At 45.1% G+C, this 18,771-nt stretch overlaps 1 long non-coding RNA gene across 1 annotated transcript in view; it reads left to right on the top strand.

The window, feature by feature from the left end:
* The window catches only part of LOC139154526 (uncharacterized), a 185,837-nt gene that overhangs the window by 136,339 nt on the left and 30,727 nt on the right, over positions 1 to 18,771 (top strand). The gene's annotated exons all lie outside the window — the stretch shown is intronic.

Here is an 18,771-nt window from a genome sequence, read left to right as displayed (position 1 = left end):
TGGAGAATTGCAACTTGGGCACAGAAGAACTGCCTCCTGCACAGAGAACTCTGGGTCTTTGTTTGCCTTGTCTGGATGGCTAGGTGGCTTTGCCCAAAGGAACAAATTGGCACACTGGAGAACTGCAACTTGGGCACAGAAGAAAGGCCCCCTGCACACAGAGGACTGCTTCTTTGTTTGCCTTGGCTGAATGGCTAGGTGGCTTTGCCCAAAGTAACAAATTGGCACATTGGATTACTGCAACTTGGGCACAGAATAACTGCCGCCTGCATACAGAACTATGTTTCTTTGTTTGCCTTGGCTTGATGGCTAGGTTGCTTTGCCCAAAGAAACAAATTGGCACACTGGAGAACTGCAACTTGGGCACAGGAGAACTGCCCCCTGCACTCAGAGGTCTGTGTCTTTGTTTGACTTGTCTGGATGGCTAGGTGGCTTTGCCCAAAGGAACAAATTGGCACACTGGAGAACTGCAACTTGGGCACAGGAGAACTGCCCCCTGCACTCAGAGGTCTGTGTCTTTGTTTGCCTTGTCTGGATGGCTAGGTGGCTTTGCCCAAAGGAACAAATTGGCACACTGGAGAACTGCAACTTGGGCACAGAAGAAAGGCCCCCTGCACACAGAGGTCTGTTTCTTTGTTTGCCTTGTCTGGATGGCTAGGTGGCTTTGCCCAAAGGAACAAATTGGCACACTGGAGAACGGCAACTTGGGCACAGAAGAAAGGCCCCCTGCACACAGAGAACTGCTTCTTTGTTTGCCTTGGCTGAATGGCTAGGTGGCTTTGCCCAAAGTAACAAATTGGCACATTGGATTACTGCAACTTGGGCACAGAATAACTGCCGCCTGCATACAGAAGTATGTTTCTTTGTTTGCCTTGGCTTGATGGCTAGGTTGCTTTGCCCAAAGAAACAAATTGGCACACTGGAGAACTGCAACTTGGGCACAGGAGAACTGCCCCCTGCACTCAGAGGTCTGTGTCTTTGTTTGCCTTGTCTGGATGGCTAGGTGGCTTTGCCCAAAGGAACAAATTGGCACACTGGAGAACTGCAACTTGGGCACAGAAGAAAGGCCCCCTGCACACAGAGGTCTGTTTCTTTGTTTGCCTTGGCTGGATGGCTAGGTGGTTTTGCCCAAAGGAACAGGTTGGCACACTGGATTACTGCAACTTGGGCACAGAAGAACTGCCTGCTGCACACAGAGTTCTGTTTCTTTGTTTGCGTGGGCTGAATGGCTAGGTGGCTTTGCCCAAAAGAACAAATTGGCACACTGGAGAACTGCAACTTGGGCACAGAATAACTGCCCCCTGCACACGGAAGTCTTTTTCTTTGTTTTCCTTGGCTTTATGGCTAGGTGGCTTTGCCCAAAGAAACAAATTGGCACACCGGAGAACTGCAACTTGGGCACAGAAGAACTGCCCCCTGCACACAGAGGTCTGTTTCTTTGTTTGCCTTGGCTGGAGGGCTAGGTGGCTTTGCTCAAAGAAACAAATTGGCACACTGGAAAACTGCAACTTGGGCACAGAAGAAAGGCCCCCTGCACTCAGAGGTCTGTGTTTTTGTTTGCCTTCTCTGAATGGCTAGGTGGCGTTGCCCAAAGGAACAAATTGGCACACTGGAGAACTGCAACTTGGGCACAGAAGAACTGCCCTTTGCACACAGAGGCCTGTTTCTTTGTTTGCCTGGGCTGGATGGCTAGGTGGCTTTGCCCAAAGGAACAGATTGGCACAGTGGAGAACTGCAACTTGGGCACAGAAGAACTGCCTCCTGCACAGAGAACTCTGGGTCTTTGTTTGCCTTGTCTGGATGGCTAGGTGGCTTTGCCCAAAGGAACAAATTGGCACACTGGAGAACTGCAACTTGGGCACAGAAGAAAGGCCCCCTGCACACAGAGGACTGCTTCTTTGTTTGCCTTGGCTGAATGGCTAGGTGGCTTTGCCCAAAGTAACAAATTGGCACATTGGATTACTGCAACTTGGGCACAGAATAACTGCCGCCTGCATACAGAACTATGTTTCTTTGTTTGCCTTGGCTTGATGGCTAGGTTGCTTTGCCCAAAGAAACAAATTGGCACACTGGAGAACTGCAACTTGGGCACAGGAGAACTGCCCCCTGCACTCAGAGGTCTGTGTCTTTGTTTGCCTTGTCTGGATGGCTAGGTGGCTTTGCCCAAAGGAACAAATTGGCACACTGGACAACTGCAACTTGGGCACAGGAGAACTGCCCCCTGCACTCAGAGGTCTGTGTCTTTGTTTGCCTTGTCTGGATGGCTAGGTGGCTTTGCCCAAAGGAACAAATTGGCACACTGGAGAACTGCAACTTGGGCACAGAAGAAAGGCCCCCTGCACACAGAGGTCTGTTTCTTTGTTTGCCTTGTCTGGATGGCTAGGTGGCTTTGCCCAAAGGAACAAATTGGCACACTGGAGAACTGCAACTTGGGCACAGGAGAACTGCCCCCTGCACTCAGAGGTCTGTGTCTTTGTTTGCCTTGTCTGGATGGCTAGGTGGCTTTGCCCAAAGGAACAAATTGGCACACTGGAGAACTGCAACTTGGGCACAGAAGAAAGGCCCCCTGCACACAGAGGTCTGTTTCTTTGTTTGCCTTGTCTGGATGGCTAGGTGGCTTTGCCCAAAGGAACAAATTGGCACACTGGAGAACTGCAACTTGGGCACAGGAGAACTGCCCCCTGCACTCAGAGGTCTGTGTCTTTGTTTGCCTTGTCTGGATGGCTAGGTGGCTTTGCCCAAAGGAACAAATTGGCACACTGGAGAACTGCAACTTGGGCACAGAAGAAAGGCCCTCTGCACACAGAGAACTGCTTCTTTGTTTGCCTTGGCTGAATGGCTAGGTGGCTTTGCCCAAAGTAACAAATTGGCACATTGGATTACTGCAACTTGGGCACAGAATAACTGCCGCCTGCATACAGAAGTATGTTTCTTTGTTTGCCTTGGCTTGATGGCTAGGTTGCTTTGCCCAAAGAAACAAATTGGCACACTGGAGAACTGCAACTTGGGCACAGGAGAACTGCCCCCTGCACTCAGAGGTCTGTGTCTTTGTTTGCCTTGTCTGGATGGCTAGGTGGCTTTGCCCAAAGGAACAAATTGGCACACTGTAGAACTGCAACTTGGGCACAGAAGAAAGGCCCCCTGCACACAGAGGTCTGTTTCTTTGTTTGCCTTGGCTGGATGGCTAGCTGGTTTTGCCCAAAGGAACAGGTTGGCACACTGGATTACTGCAACTTGGGCACAGAAGAACTGCCTGCTGCACACAGAGTTCTGTTTCTTTGTTTGCGTGGGCTGAATGGCTAGGTGGCTTTGCCCAAAAGAACAAATTGGCACACTGGAGAACTGCAACTTGGGCACAGAATAACTGCCCCCTGCACACGGAAGTCTTTTTCTTTGTTTTCCTTGGCTTTATGGCTAGGTGGCTTTGCCCAAAGAAACAAATTGGCACACCGGAGAACTGCAACTTGGGCACAGAAGAACTGCCCCCTGCACACAGTGGTCTGTTTCTTTGTTTGCCTTGGCTGGAGGGCTAGGTGGCTTTGCTCAAAGAAACAAATTGGCACACTGGAAAACTGCAACTTGGGCACAGAAGAAAGGCCCCCTGCACTCAGAGGTCTGTGTTTTTGTTTGCCTTCTCTGGATGGCTAGGTGGCGTTGCCCAAAGGAACAAATTGGCACACTGGAGAACTGCAACTTGGGCACAGAAGAACTGCCCTTTGCACACAGAGGCCTGTTTCTTTGTTTGCCTGGGCTGGATGGCTAGGTGGCTTTGCCCAAAGGAACAAATTGGCACACTGGAGAACTGCAACTTGGGCACAGAAGAAAGGCCCCCTGCACACAGAGGACTGCTTCTTTGTTTGCCTTGGTTGAATGGCTAGGTGGCTTTGCCCAAAGTAACAAATTGGCACATTGGATTACTGCAACTTGGGCACAGAATAACTGCCGCCTGCATACAGAACTATGTTTCTTTGTTTGCCTTGGCTTGATGGCTAGGTTGCTTTGCCCAAAGAAACAAATTGGCACACTGGAGAACTGCAACTTGGGCACAGGAGAACTGCCCCCTGCACTCAGAGGTCTGTGTCTTTGTTTGCCTTGTCTGGATGGCTAGGTGGCTTTGCCCAAAGTAACAAATTGGCACATTGGATTACTGCAACTTGGGCACAGAATAACTGCCGCCTGCATACAGAAGTATGTTTCTTTGTTTGCCTTGGCTTGATGGCTAGGTTGCTTTGCCCAAAGAAACAAATTGGCACACTGGAGAACTGCAACTTGGGCACAGGAGAACTGCCCCCTGCACTCAGAGGTCTGTGTCTTTGTTTGCCTTGTCTGGATGGCTAGGTGGCTTTGCCCAAAGGAACAAATTGGCACACTGGAGAACTGCAACTTGGGCACAGAAGAAAGGCCCCCTGCACACAGAGGTCTGTTTCTTTGTTTGCCTTGGCTGGATGGCTAGGTGGCTTTGCCCAAAGTAACAAATTGGCACACTGGATTACTGCAACTTGGGCATAGAAGAACTGCCCTCTGCACACAGAGGTCTGTTTCTTTGTTTGCCTGGGCTGGATGGCTAGGTGGCTTTGCCCAAAGGAACAGATTGGCACACTGGAGAACTGCAACTTGGGCTCAGAAGAATTGCCCCCAGCACTCATAGGTCTGTTTCTTTGTTTGCCTTGGCTTGATGGCTAGGTGGCTTTGCTCAAAGAAACAAATTGGCACACTGGAAAACTGCAACTTGGGCACAGAAGAACTGCCTCCTGCACACAGAACTCTGTTTCTTTGTTTGCCTTGGTTTGATTGCTAGGTGGCTTTGCCCAAAGGAACAGATTGGCACACTGGAGAACTGCAACTTGGGCACAGAAGAACTGCCCTCTGCACACAGAGGCCTGTTTCTTTGTTTACCTGGGCTGGATGGCTAGGTGGCTTTGCCCAAAGGAACAAATTGGCACACTGGAGAACTGCAACTTGGGCACAGAAGAACTGCCTCCTGCACGCAGAGTTCTGTTTCTTTGTTTGCGTGGGCTGGATGGCTAGGTGGCTTTGCCCAAAAGAACAAATTGGCACACTGGAGAACTGCAACTTGGGCACAGAATAACTGCCCCCTGCACACGGAAGTCTTTTTCTTTGTTTTCCTTGGCTTTATGGCTAGGTGGCTTTGCCCAAAGAAACAAATTGGCACACCGGAGAACTGCAACTTGGGCAAAGAAGAACTGCCCCCTGCACACAGAGGTCTGTTTCTTTGTTTGCCTTGGCTGGATGGCTAGGTGGCTTTGCTCAAAGAAACAAATTGGCACACTGGAAAACTGCAACTTGGGCACAGAAGAACTGCCTCCTGCACACAGAACTCTGTTTTTTGTTTGCCTGGGCTGGATGGCTAGGTGGCTTTGCCCAAAGTAACAAATTGGCACATTGGATTACTGCAACTTGGGCATAGAATAACTGCCCCCTGCATACAGAAGTATGTTTCTGTGTTTGCCTTGGCTTGATGGCTAGGTTGCTTTGCCCAAAGAAACAAATTGGCACACTGGAGAACTGCAACTTGGGCACAGGAGAACTGCCCCCTGCACTCAGAGGTCTGTGTCTTTGTTTGCCTTGTCTGGATGGCTAGGTGGCTTTGCCCAAAGGAACAAATTGGCACAGTGGAGAACTGCAACTTGGGCACAGAAGAAAGGCCCCCTGCACACAGAGGTCTGTTTCTTTGTTTGCCTTGGCTGGATGGCTAGGTGGCTTTGCCCAAAGTAACAAATTGGCACACTGGATTACTGCAACTTGGGCAAAGAAGAACTGCCCCCTGCACACAGAGGTCTGTTTCTTTGTTTGCCTTGGCTGGATGGCTAGGTGGCTTTGCTCAAAGAAACAAATTGGCACACTGGAAAACTGCAACTTGGGCACAGAATAACTGCCTCCTGCACACAGAACTCTGTTTCTTTGTTTGCCTGGGCTGGATGGCTAGGTGGCTTTGCCCAAAGGAACAAATTGGCACACTTGAGAACTGCAACTTGGGCACAGAAGAACTGCCTCCTGCACAGAGAACTCTGGGTCTTTGTTTGCCTTGTCTGGATGGCTAGGTGGCTTTGCCCAAAGGAACAAATTGGCACACTGGAGAACTGAAACTTGGGCTCAGAAGAGCTGCCCCCTGCACTCATAGGTATGTTTCTTTGTTTGCCTTGTCTGGATGGCTAGGTGGCTTTGCCCAAAGGAACAAATTGGCACATTGGATTACTGCAACTTGGGCACAGAATAACTGCCCCCTGCATACAGAAGTATGTTTCTTTGTTTGCCTTGGCTTGATGGCTAGCTTGCTTTGCCCAAAGAAACAAATTGGCACACTGGAGAACTGCAACTTGGGCACAGGAGAACTGCCCCCTGCACTCAGAGGTCTGTGTCTTTGTTTGCCTTGTCTGGATGGCTAGGTGGCTTTGCCCAAAGTAACAAATTGGCACACTGGATTACTGCAACTTGGGCACTGAAGAACTGCCCTCTGCACACAGAGGTCTGTTTCTTTGTTTGCCTGGGCTGGATGGCTAGGTGGCTTTGCCCAAAGGAACAGATTGGCACACTGGAGAACTGCAACTTGGGCTCAGAAGAACTGCCCCCTGCACTCATAGGTGTGTTTCTTTGTTTGCCTTGGCTTGATAGCTAGGTGGCTTTGCTCAAAGAAACAAATTGGCACACTGGAAAACTGCAACTTGGGCACAGAAGAACTGCCTCCTGCACACAGAACTCTGTTTCTTTGTTTGCCTGGGCTGGATGGCTAGGTGGCTTTGCCCAAAGGAACAAATTGGCACACTTGAGAACTGCAACTTGGGCACAGAAGAACTGCCTCCTGCACAGAGAACTCTGGGTCTTTGTTTGCCTTGTCTGGATGGCTAGGTGGCTTTGCCCAAAGGAACAAATTGGCACACTGGAGAACTGCAACTTGGGCACAGAAGAAAGGCCCCCTGCACACAGAGGACTGCTTCTTTGTTTGCCTTGGCTGAATGGCTAGGTGGCTTTGCCCAAAGTAACAAATTGGCACATTGGATTACTGCAACTTGGGCACAGAATAACTGCCCCCTGCATACAGAAGTATGTTTCTTTGTTTGCCTTGGCTTGATGGCTAGGTTGCTTTGCCCAAAGAAACAAATTGGCACACTGGAGAACTGCAACTTGGGCACAGGAGAACTGCCCCCTGCACTCAGAGGTCTGTGTCTTTGTTTGCCTTGTCTGGATGGCTAGGTGGCTTTGCCCAAAGGAACAAATTGGCACAGTGGAGAACTGCAACTTGGGCACAGAAGAAAGGCCCCCTGCACACAGAGGTCTGTTTCTTTGTTTGCCTTGGCTGGATGGCTAGGTGGCTTTGCCCAAAGTAACATATTGGCACACTGGATTACTGCAACTTGGGCAAAGAAGAACTGCCCCCTGCACACAGAGGTCTGTTTCTTTGTTTGCCTTGGCTGGATGGCTAGGTGGCTTTGCTCAAAGAAACAAATTGGCACACTGGAAAACTGCAACTTGGGCACAGAAGAACTGCCTCCTGCACACAGAACTCTGTTTTTTGTTTGCCTGGGCTGGATGGCTAGGTGGCTTTGCCCAAAGTAACAAATTGGCACATTGGATTACTGCAACTTGGGCACAGAATAACTGCCCCCTGCATACAGAAGTATGTTTCTTTGTTTGCCTTGGCTTGATGGCTAGGTTGCTTTGCCCAAAGAAACAAATTGGCACACTGGAGAACTGCAACTTGGGCACAGGAGAACTGCCCCCTGCACTCAGAGGTCTGTGTCTTTGTTTGCCTTGTCTGGATGGCTAGGTGGCTTTGCCCAAAGGAACAAATTGGCACAGTGGAGAACTGCAACTTGGGCACAGAAGAAAGGCCCCCTGCACACAGAGGTCTGTTTCTTTGTTTGCCTTGGCTGGATGGCTAGGTGGCTTTGCCCAAAGTAATAAATTGGCACACTGGATTACTGCAACTTGGGCACTGAAGAACTGCCCTGTGCACACAGAGGTCTGTTTCTTTGTTTGCCTGGGCTGGATGGCTAGGTGGCTTTAACCAAAGGAACAGATTGGCACACTGGAGAACTGCAACTTGGGCTCAGAAGAACTGCCCCCTGCACTCATAGGTGTGTTTCTTTGTTTGCCTTGGCTTGATGGCTAGGTGGCTTTGCTCAAAGAAACAAATTGGCACACTGGAAAACTGCAACTTGGGCACAGAAGAACTGCCTCCTGCACACAGAACTCTGTTTCTTTGTTTGCCTGGGCTGGATGGCTAGGTGGCTTTGCCCAAAGGAACAAATTGGCACACTTGAGAACTGCAACTTGGGCACAGAAGAACTGCCTCCTGCACAGAGAACTCTGGGTCTTTGTTTGCCTTGTCTGGATGGCTAGGTGGCTTTGCCCAAAGGAACAAATTGGCACACTGGAGAACTGAAACTTGGGCTCAGAAGAGCTGCCCCCTGCACTCATAGGTCTGTTTCTTTGTTTGCCTTGTCTGGATGGCTAGGTGGCTTTGCCCAAAGGAACAAATTGGCACACCGGAGAACTGCAACTTTGTCACAGAAGAAAGGCCCCCTGCACACAGAGGACTGTTTCTTTGTTTGCCTTGGCTGAATGGCTAGGTGGCTTTGCCCAAAGTAACAAATTGGCACATTGGATTACTGCAACTTGGGCACAGAATAACTGCCCCCTGCATACAGAAGTATGTTTCTTTGTTTGCCTTGGCTTGATGGCTAGCTTGCTTTGCCCAAAGAAACAAATTGGCACACTGGAGAACTGCAACTTGGGCACAGGAGAACTGCCCCCTGCACTCAGAGGTCTGTGTCTTTGTTTGCCTTGTCTGGATGGCTAGGTGGCTTTGCCCAAAGGAACAAATTGGCACAGTGGAGAACTGCAACTTGGGCACAGAAGAAAGGCCCCCTACACACAGAGGTCTGTTTCCTTGTTTGCCTTGGCTGGATGGCTAGGTGGCTTTGCCCAAAAGAACAAATTGGCACACTGGATTACTGCAACTTGGGCACTGAAGAACTGCCCTCTGCACACAGAGGTCTGTTTCTTTGTTTGCCTGGGCTGGATGGCTAGGTGGCTTTGCCCAAAGGAACAGATTGGCACACTGGAGAACTGCAACTTGGGCTCAGAAGAACTGCCCCCTGCACTCATAGGTGTGTTTCTTTGTTTGCCTTGGCTTGATGGCTAGGTGGCTTTGCTCAAAGAAACAAATTGGCACACTGGAAAACTGCAACTTGGGCACAGAAGAACTGCCTCCTGCACACAGAACTCTGTTTCTTTGTTTGCCTGGGCTGGATGGCTAGGTGGCTTTGCCCAAAGGAACAAATTGGCACACTTGAGAACTGCAACTTGGGCACAGAAGAACTGCCTCCTGCACAGAGGACTCTGGGTCTTTGTTTGCCTTGTCTGGATGGCTAGGTGGCTTTGCCCAAAGGAACAAATTGGCACACTGGAGAACTGCAACTTGGGCACAGAAGAAAGGCCCCCTGCACACAGAGGACTGCTTCTTTGTTTGCCTTGGCTGAATGGCTAGGTGGCTTTGCCCAAAGTAACAAATTGGCACATTGGATTACTGCAACTTGGGCACAGAATAACTGCCCCCTGCATACAGAAGTATGTTTCTTTGTTTGCCTTGGCTTGATGGCTAGGTTGCTTTGCCCAAAGAAACAAATTGGCACACTGGAGAACTGCAACTTGGGCACAGGAGAACTGCCCCCTGCACTCAGAGGTCTGTGTCTTTGTTTGCCTTGTCTGGATGGCTAGGTGGCTTTGCCCAAAGGAACAAATTGGCACACTGGAGAACTGCAACTTGGGCACAGAAGAAAGGCCCCCTGCACACAGAGGTCTGTTTCTTTGTTTGCCTTGGCTGGATGGCTAGGTGGCTTTGCCCAAAGTAACAAATTGGCACACTGGATTACTGCAACTTGGGCACAGAAGAACTGCCCTCTGCACACAGAGGTCTGTTTCTTTGTTTGCCTGGGCTGGATGGCTAGGTGGCTTTGCCCAAAGGAACAGATTGGCACACTGGAGAACTGAAACTTGGGCTCAGAAGAACTGCCCCCTGCACTCATAGGTCTGTTTCTTTGTTTGCCTTGTCTGGATGGCTAGGTGGCTTTGCCCAAAGGAACAAATTGGCACACCGGAGAACTGCAACTTGGGCACAGAAGAAAGGCCCCCTGCACACAGAGGACTGCTTCTTTGTTTGCCTGGGCTGGATGGCTAGGTGGCTTTGCCCAAAGTAACAAATTGGCACATTGGATTACTGCAACTTGGGCGCAGAATAACTGCCCCCTACATACAGAAGTATGTTTCTTTGTTTGCCTTGGCTTTATGGCTAGGTTGCTTTGCCCAAAGAAACAAATTGGCACACTGGAGAACTGCAACTTGGGCACAGAAGAACTGCCCTCTGCACACAGAGGTCTGTTTCTTTGTTTGCCTGGGCTGGATGGCTAGGTGGCTTTGCCCAAAGGAACAAATTGGCACACTGGAGAACTGCAACTTGGGCACAGAAGAACTGCCCTCTCCACAGAGAGGTCTGTTTCTTTGTTTGCCTGGGCTGGATGGCTAGGTGGCTTTGCCCAAAGTAACAAATTGGCACATTGGATTACTGCAACTTGGGCGCAGAATAACTGCCCCCTGCATACAGAAGTATGTTTCTTTGTTTGCCTTGGCTTTATGGCTAGGTTGCTTTGCCCAAAGAAACAAATTAGCACACTGGAGAACTGCAACTTGGGCACAGAAGAACTGCCCTCTGCACACAGAGGTCTGTTTCTTTGTTTGCTTGGGCTGGATGGCTAGGTGGCTTTGCCCAAAGGAACAAATTGGCACACTGGATTACTGCAACTTGGGCACAGAAGAACTTCCCTCTCCACAGAGAGGTCTGTTTCTTTGTTTGCCTGGGCTGGATGGCTAGGTGGCTTTGCCCAAAGTAACAAATTGGCACGTTGGATTACTGCAACTTGGGCACAGAATAATTGCCCCCTGCATACAGAAGTCTGTTTCTTTGTTTGCCTTGGCTTTATGGCTAGGTTGCTTTGCCCAAAGAAACAAATTGGCACACTGGAGAACTGCAACTTGGGCACAGAAGGACTGCCCTCTGCACACAGAAGTCTGTTTCTTTGTTTGCCTTGGTTTGATGGCTAGGTGGCTTTGCCCAAAGGAACAAATTGGCACACTGGAGAACTGCAACTTGGGCACAGAAGAACTGCCCTCTGCACACAGAGGAATGTTTCTTTGTTCGCCTGGGCTGGATGGCTAGGTGGCTTTGCCCAAAGGAACAAATTGGCACACTGGAGAACTGCAATTTGGGCACAGAATAACTGCCCCCTGCATACAGAAGTCTGTTTCTTTGTTTGCCTTGGCTTTATGGCTAGGTTGCTTTGCCCAAAGAAACAAATTGGCACACTGGAGAACTGCAACTTGGGCACAGAAGGACTGCCCTCTGCACACAGAAGTCTGTTTCTTTGTTTGCCTTGGTTTGATGGCTAGGTGGCTTTGCCCAAAGGAACAAATTGGCACACTGGAGAACTGCAACTTGGGCACAGAATAACTGCCCCCTGCATACAGAAGTCTGTTTCTTTGTTTGCCTTGGCTTGATGGCTAAGTGGCTTTGCTCAAAGAAACAAATTGGCACACTGGAGAACTGCAACTTGGGCACAGAAGGACTGCCCTCTGCACACAGAAGTCTGTTTCTTTGTTTGCCTTGGTTTGATGGCTAGGTGGCATTGCCCAAAGGAACAAATTGGCACACTGGAGAACTGCAACTTGGGCACAGAAGAACTGCCCCCTGCACACGGAAGTCTTTTTCTTTGTTTGCCTTGGCTTAATGGCTAGGTGGCTTTGCCCAAAGGAACAGATTGCCACACTGGAGAACTGCAACTTGGGCAAAGAGGAACTGCCCTCTGCACACAGAGGTCTTTTTCTTTGTTTGCCTTGGCTGGATGGCTCGGTGGCTTTGCCTAAAGGAACAAACTGGCCAACTGGAAAACTGCAACTAGGGCACAGAAGAACTGCCCCCTTCACACAGATGTCTGTTTCTTTGTTTGCCTCGGTTTGATGGAACAAATTGGCACATTGGGGAACTGCAACATGGGCATGGAAGAACTGCCCCCTGCCCACCCAAGTTTTGTTCTTTCTTTACCTTGGATGCCAAGCTGATATGAACTTTTTTTTTTTTTTAATTTTATTATTAAAATGTAAACATATACGTCATATATACAACATATGGTACAATGAAAGAAGACAAAAAACAGAAAACAAAACATACAAACAAAAACAAAACTAGTAACAATATCGGCGAATAAGCAGGGGGGTTGAGTTGAAAACGAAAATTAGGTCAAGATATTTTTGCTCAGTAACATATTTCGGCTAGATTATCAAGAATGATAAATACCAGTGTTGCGTTTACAAATCTTGTTAAGAAGTTATCAAATAATAGTGATAAGTTTACATAGTTAAATACATATACAGTCTCGTGTAATAATATTAGATAATAAAATCCTTTATACCGGATTTGTGTCAGTTCATTTTTTTTTTTTCCCCTTAAAGCCTATTGGTCTCTCTGTTGCTACCTAGCCATTTATAGAGAGGGTCCCAACAACTGTTAAACGTATCTAACGGTTCGTTCCTGACTAATAGGGTCAGTTTTGACATTTCTGCGCAGTACATTATTTTCCTTAATATTGCTTCATTTGGGGGAAGGTCTTCATTTTTCCACCACTGCGCGTATGTTAGTCTTGCTGCGGTAGTTAAGTGGATGGTTAGATGAACTTGGGGTTTCGACAATTTTTGCCTAACTATACCTAGTAGAAAACATTCAGGGGTCTTGTCAAGCATCAAGTTTAATATTTCTTCAATCCAATTTCCAATCATTTCCCAATAGGTTTTGGCTTTATTGCATTCCCACCATAGATGAAAGTAGGTACCCAATTCTTGTTGACATTTCCAACAGATTGGTGACAGTTTGTTGTTCACTTTGGTTAATTTAACTGGGGTAATATGCCAACGGTAAAACATTTTGACCAGGTTTTCTTTATAAGAGGTGGCGATAGTCAGTTTATAGTTCTTTGTCCAAATTGTTTGCCATTCCTCCTCTGTTATCTCTTTTTTAAGGTCGCGGTTCCCTTTCTTAACATTGGGTTTTTGGTTAAAGGTGTCCAAGTCGTTGTAATTTAAATAGCCATAAAAATTTTTGATTATCTTATCTTGGGGGCCTATACATAGCTTATCTAACAGAGCATTTTTGGTAATCCCGAAATTTTTTTTGTCTTTGTTAAATTTAGACTGGATCTGGAGGTATTCCCACCATTCCACTTTTTGGCCCAAATTTTCAAGTTCTAATCTTGTTTTGATTGTCCCGTTTGGGTTTAAAATGTCTTTATATCTTAATATATTATTTCTCTTATGTAAATTGGGATGTACATAGGCTTCTAAAGGAGCATACCACATGGGAATTCCTTTGTATAATTTCGTTTTAGTTTTTTTCCAGGTGCCAATTAACGATTTTCTAATCAGGTGGTTGGAGAAGTATTTGTGGGTTGACGGCTTTTCGTCCCAGAGATAGTAATGCCATCCTGCATGGAGGTCGTGGCCTTCTAATTTAAGAAGTCTAGTGTTTGTTAGACTCATCCAATCTCTTGTCCAATCTAGCAATGCAGCAGTGTAGTAGTCCTTCCAATTTGGAAGTGCCAAACCGCCCTCATCTTTTTTTCCTTGTAGGTATTTTAGTCGAATTCGGGGCCGTTTGTTTTGCCAGATAAAATTGTTGGTTATTTTAGTCAAATTAGTAAAAAAATCCTGTTTTACTTGTATAGGGATAGTTTGAAATAAAAACAATATTTTGGGCAAAGTGTTCATTTTAATGGCTGCGATTCTCCCCAGAAAAGATAGTTGTAAATTCCTCCATTTTGACAAGTCTTTTTTTATCTTGTCCAATAATGTATCATAGTTGTTTGATTTTAAGCTTGACACTCTATTTGTCAGATTGATGCCAAGATATTTAATTTTTGTGCCAATTTGCATATCCATTTTGGCAGATAAGATATCTTTTTGTGTTTGTCGCATGTTTTTTGTTAAAATTTGGGTTTTGGTTTTGTTTATTTTGAGACCTGCCACTGTACCGTATTCTTCCAGAACTTCTAATAGTTTAGGACCTGAATTTAAAGGATCTTCTAAGATGAATACCAAGTCGTCTGCGAAAGCTTGGAGTTTATAAATTTCTTTCTTACAGTTTAGACCCCATATGTCTTCCTTGTCTCTAATTATTCTTGTTAGTACTTCAAGAGTTAATATGAATAGTAAAGGGGACAATGGACAACCTTGCCTTGTGCCTTTGTATAAAGAGATTTTAGTTGATGTATCCCCATTGAGAATTATATATGCCGATTGGATAGAGTAAATAGCTTTTATTGCGTTAATAAATTTGGAGCCAAATTCCATATATTCAAGCTGTTTTAACATAAATTTCCAAGACACATTGTCGAAGGCCTTCTGGGCGTCAAGAAATATTAACGCCACTTGTTTCTCATTATGGGCTTCGTAATATTCGAGCGTGTCTAGCACGATTCTAATATTGTTCTTTAGCTGTCTCCCGGGGAGAAAACCGTTCTGATCTGGATGTATAAAATGATTTAAAAAACCTTTAATTCTGTTCGCTAAGATAGAGGTGAAAATTTTGTAATCGGCATTTAAAAGAGAGATCGGGCGGTAATTAGCTATATCAGTCTGATCTGTATCTTTTTTTGAGATTAACGCTAGGTTTGCTTCTGTCCATGAATTTGGGATTTTGCCTCTATCTAGAGCATCATTTAACGTCTCTAAAAAGGCTTTTTCCATTTCCTTGGGAAGATCTTTATAAAGTTCTGTGGGGAGTCCATCCGGACCTGGTGCTTTGTTGTTTTTTTGACTTTTTATTGCTTCTTTTAATTCTATTTCTGTGATCGGTTTATTGATTATATTGACCATTTCTTGCGGTACTTTAGGGAGTTTAGCCTGCTCTAGGATTCCTTGAATTTTTGTATCATGCGTATTATTTTGTATAGTTTCGGAATATTCATAGAGTTTACTAAAAAAATCGCTAGCAATCGTTTTTTTCCTTTCCAGGTCATGGCATGGTTCCCCATTTTTGTCTTTTAGACAGTTTATAAGTTTCTTTTCATTTTGCTTCCTGAGTTTATTGGCTAGCCATTTGCTAGGTTTGTTGGCATTCACAAAATTATATTGGTTAGTTCTTTTTATTTGTTGTGCCCAGTTTTGTTGGTCAATTATGTTTAGTTGGTGTTTAATTTGTAGCATACTTTGTTTGATTTCTTTTTTAGTGGGGAAGTTCTGAAGTTCTTCTTCTAAGGCCCTGTACTCTTCTTCTAAATTAGCTAACTTCTGTTTTTTTTGTTTAAATTCTCTAGTCATGAATGAAATAGCTATCCCTCTAATAACAGCTTTGGCAGTGTCCCAAACATTTTGAAGGCTAGTGTCGTCTTTTAGATTTTCTTGGAAGAAATAATTCATTTCAGTTTTAAGTTTTTGCTTAAAATCTTCCTGATTTAAAATAGATTTCTGAAGCGACCATCTACAACTCTGTTTATTTCCTTTCCAACAAACTTTAAGCGCACTATGGTCTGAAATGTAATTAGGTTCTATATCTATCGAATGAATTTTGGTGTTAATTTTTGTTGTTGTCCAGACCATATCCAATCTTGACCACGATTGATGCCTATCAGAATAAAAGGTAAATTTTTTAAGTTTGGGGTTTCTCTCCCTCCAGCTGTCTTTCAATTTTAGTTCTTTGATTAGATCAAAAAAGGTTTTAGGTAATATTCTTTTCTTTTGTTTGGTCTTTTTATCATTCTTATAGTCCATATCATTATTGGTTATGCCATTAAAGTCGCCTAATAAGCAGATATTATCAGTGGAATGTTCTCGGATGGTGATTAATAGTTTTTTATAAAAATTTTCTTGACCTACATTCGGGGCATAAATATTTATTAAAGTTATTTTGTCCTTTTCTATAGTAAGTTCTATAATTAAGATTCTACCTTCTCTATCTTTATATTTCAATTCAGCTTGAATATTAGGATTGATATAACATATTACACCTCTCTTTTTTTCCCCGGCAAGTGATGTAAACAGATTCCCAAGTTTATTTCTTTTGAGTAGGTACTCAAATTTATTTTTGATGTGGACTTCTTGCATTGCAATAATGTCGAAGTTTAATTTAGCAATTTTATTTAAAGTTTGGCTTCTCTTTTTTGGCGCATTTAGACCGTTTATATTAATTGAATATAGTTCAATTCCTTTGTTTAACTTTTCTTGTACCAGATTTAAGTTATCTGTACTTGGGTCTTGTTGCCCTTGTACTTCTAGTTTCTTTTGGATATCCTGTATAGCCATTGTTGCCTAAAGTTAGTTTATCAGTAGCCTGAGTTCTTTCTAAACTTGTAGGGCTCTGTTCTATAAGTTGTACACTAGTGGAAGGGAGGGTCGCTGTTCCGGTATCGTCTTGTGTTTCAGAAGTTCGATCAGTAGAGAAATTTTTTTCGAAAAATTCTTCGGCTTTTTCGACAGAGTCTATTTTTAATTTCCTATCTTGCCAGGTCACAAGCATACCTTCTGGGACCAGCCATCTAAAATTTATATTGTGTCTGGTTAGTTTTGCTGACAGAAAGGTGTATGGCCTGCGAAGGTCTCTGACATGTTTTGGGACCTGTTTTAATACTACCAGTTGTCTCCCCTTGTGTTCTATAGGATCTTCCCGGGCTCTATGAAGGATTTCATCCCTGACTGATTTTTTGATAAATTTGATATGAACTTCTTTGGGGAGGTTATAGCGTCTAGCGTAGTTAGTATTTATACAATAGGCTTCATCGATTTCATTTAGCATTGTATCTTTTTCAATGCCCAGGGCCTTTGAAAGGATATCGGCCATAATATCAGGTAGGTCTTCGCTTTTTTCCTCCCTGAGATTTTGAAATCTGAGATATTGGTTAGCTTTTTCGCTCTCTAATTGAATTACAGTGTTCTCTAGATCTTTATTGGTGTGGATTAATTTATCTGTCAGGTCTTCCATTTGTTTGTGCTCATGGTCTATTTTGTCTTCCAAGACCTGTATCCTCTGTTCTTGTTTAGTCATTTGTTGTTGAAAAGCCTCGTGCTTTTTGTCCATGTTCTGCATCCATGAACTTTTGAAGACAATGTCACAGTTGAGAAATCTCCCTTTCATTGGCCGCATCCACCAGATGCAACCTAGGTGATCTTAGAAATCTCCCCAACCTATCTCTCCCTGTCAGCAGCAGCAATAGCACTGTCCCTAACTTCCTAATAGATATTTTAATGGTGTTAGACCGCATGGTCCTACCTTTTATACAGGCAGGTCAGGTATCCCTCCGGACCAATCTCAGCCATGCAATCACTGGTCAGTGGGACACATGGCCAATTCAGCAGGTACTTGTGTTTCATGTCCAGAGACAGCATGGCTTCAGCTTACAACAAGACTGTTGATTGGTGCATCGCGGAGTTCGTTCTAACGCCAAACTTAAACACAGACTTTTTTAAAAGTTCCGGTTCGGCATGCCGAATACCACAAAGTTCAGTACGAACCTGCAAGTTCGGTTCGCCCAACACTATTCACAACCCATCTGTGCTATGCTTTACTGAAACCTGTCTAAACAAGGAAATTAATGATAATAGTATGCATATACAGTGGTACCTCATGATACGAACTTAATTGGTTCTAGGAGGAGGTTCGTAAGGGGAAAAGTTCGTAAGATGAAACAATGTTTCCCATAGGAATCAATGTAAAAGCAAATAATGTGTGCAAATCCTTCAGGAAAATCCCAAACTTTAGAAGGGAGGCAAACAGAGGGCAGGGAGGAGCAGCTAAAAAGGGCGGGTGGAAGAAGCAAGGCTAGGCTAAAGGGTGAGTGGGAAGGAAGAAAGGCAAGGGGGCGCCCCTCCCTTTTCTTTCTTCAAAGGACATGTTTCAGTGCCTTTGCAAGCACGTTGTTCTCTGCAAAATCTTTCCTCCTCCATGCCGCCCCTCCCTTTTCTTTCTTCAAAAGACACCCTTTCAGTGCCTTTGCAAGCACGCTGTTCTCTGCAAAATCTTTCCTCCTCCAAGCCGCCCCTCCCTTTTCTTTCTTCAAAAGACACCCTTTCAGTGCCTTTGCAAGCCCGCTGTTCTCCTAGTTTTTAAAATGCAGTCTTTCCCCCTCCAAGCCGTCCCTCCCTTTTCTTTCTTCAAAAAAGGGGAAAAAAAGAAACCCCTTCATCCCAGCAGCAGCTGCTTGGGTTCGTAATGTGAAAATAGTTCGGAAGAAGAGGCAAAAAAATCTTAAACACCGGGTTCGTATCTTGAAAAGTTTGTTAGAAGAGGCATTCATAAGATGAGGTACCACTGTACTAGGGTTCCAGATATTTTGCACAGATGGGAATGTAAAATTATCGGGGGGGGGGGAATGGTGGAGGCTCATATATATGTGTGTGTGTGTGTGTGTGTGTATATATATATTTGTTTTCGTAGATTTTCACGGGTATATGTATGTAGATTGTTCTGAGTTCGGGTTTTGCCCTGTGTAATATTTTGCATGTCTATGCGACGTTTCGGTGAAATCATTTTACATTTCACATTCCATTTTACAACAGCACGAAGCTTGAAACTTCAGCCTGATGATGGTGAATGTGATTTCACCGAAATGTCGCATAGACATGCAAAATATTACACAGGGCAAAACCCGAACTCAGAACAATCTACATATATATATATATATATATATATATATATATATATATATATATATA

The sequence above is a fragment of the Erythrolamprus reginae genome, chromosome Z (assembly GCF_031021105.1).
Source record: "Erythrolamprus reginae isolate rEryReg1 chromosome Z, rEryReg1.hap1, whole genome shotgun sequence".
In the NCBI taxonomy this organism is placed as follows: domain Eukaryota; kingdom Metazoa; phylum Chordata; class Lepidosauria; order Squamata; family Dipsadidae; genus Erythrolamprus; species Erythrolamprus reginae.
This window is presented reverse-complemented; position numbering and strand designations above follow the sequence as displayed.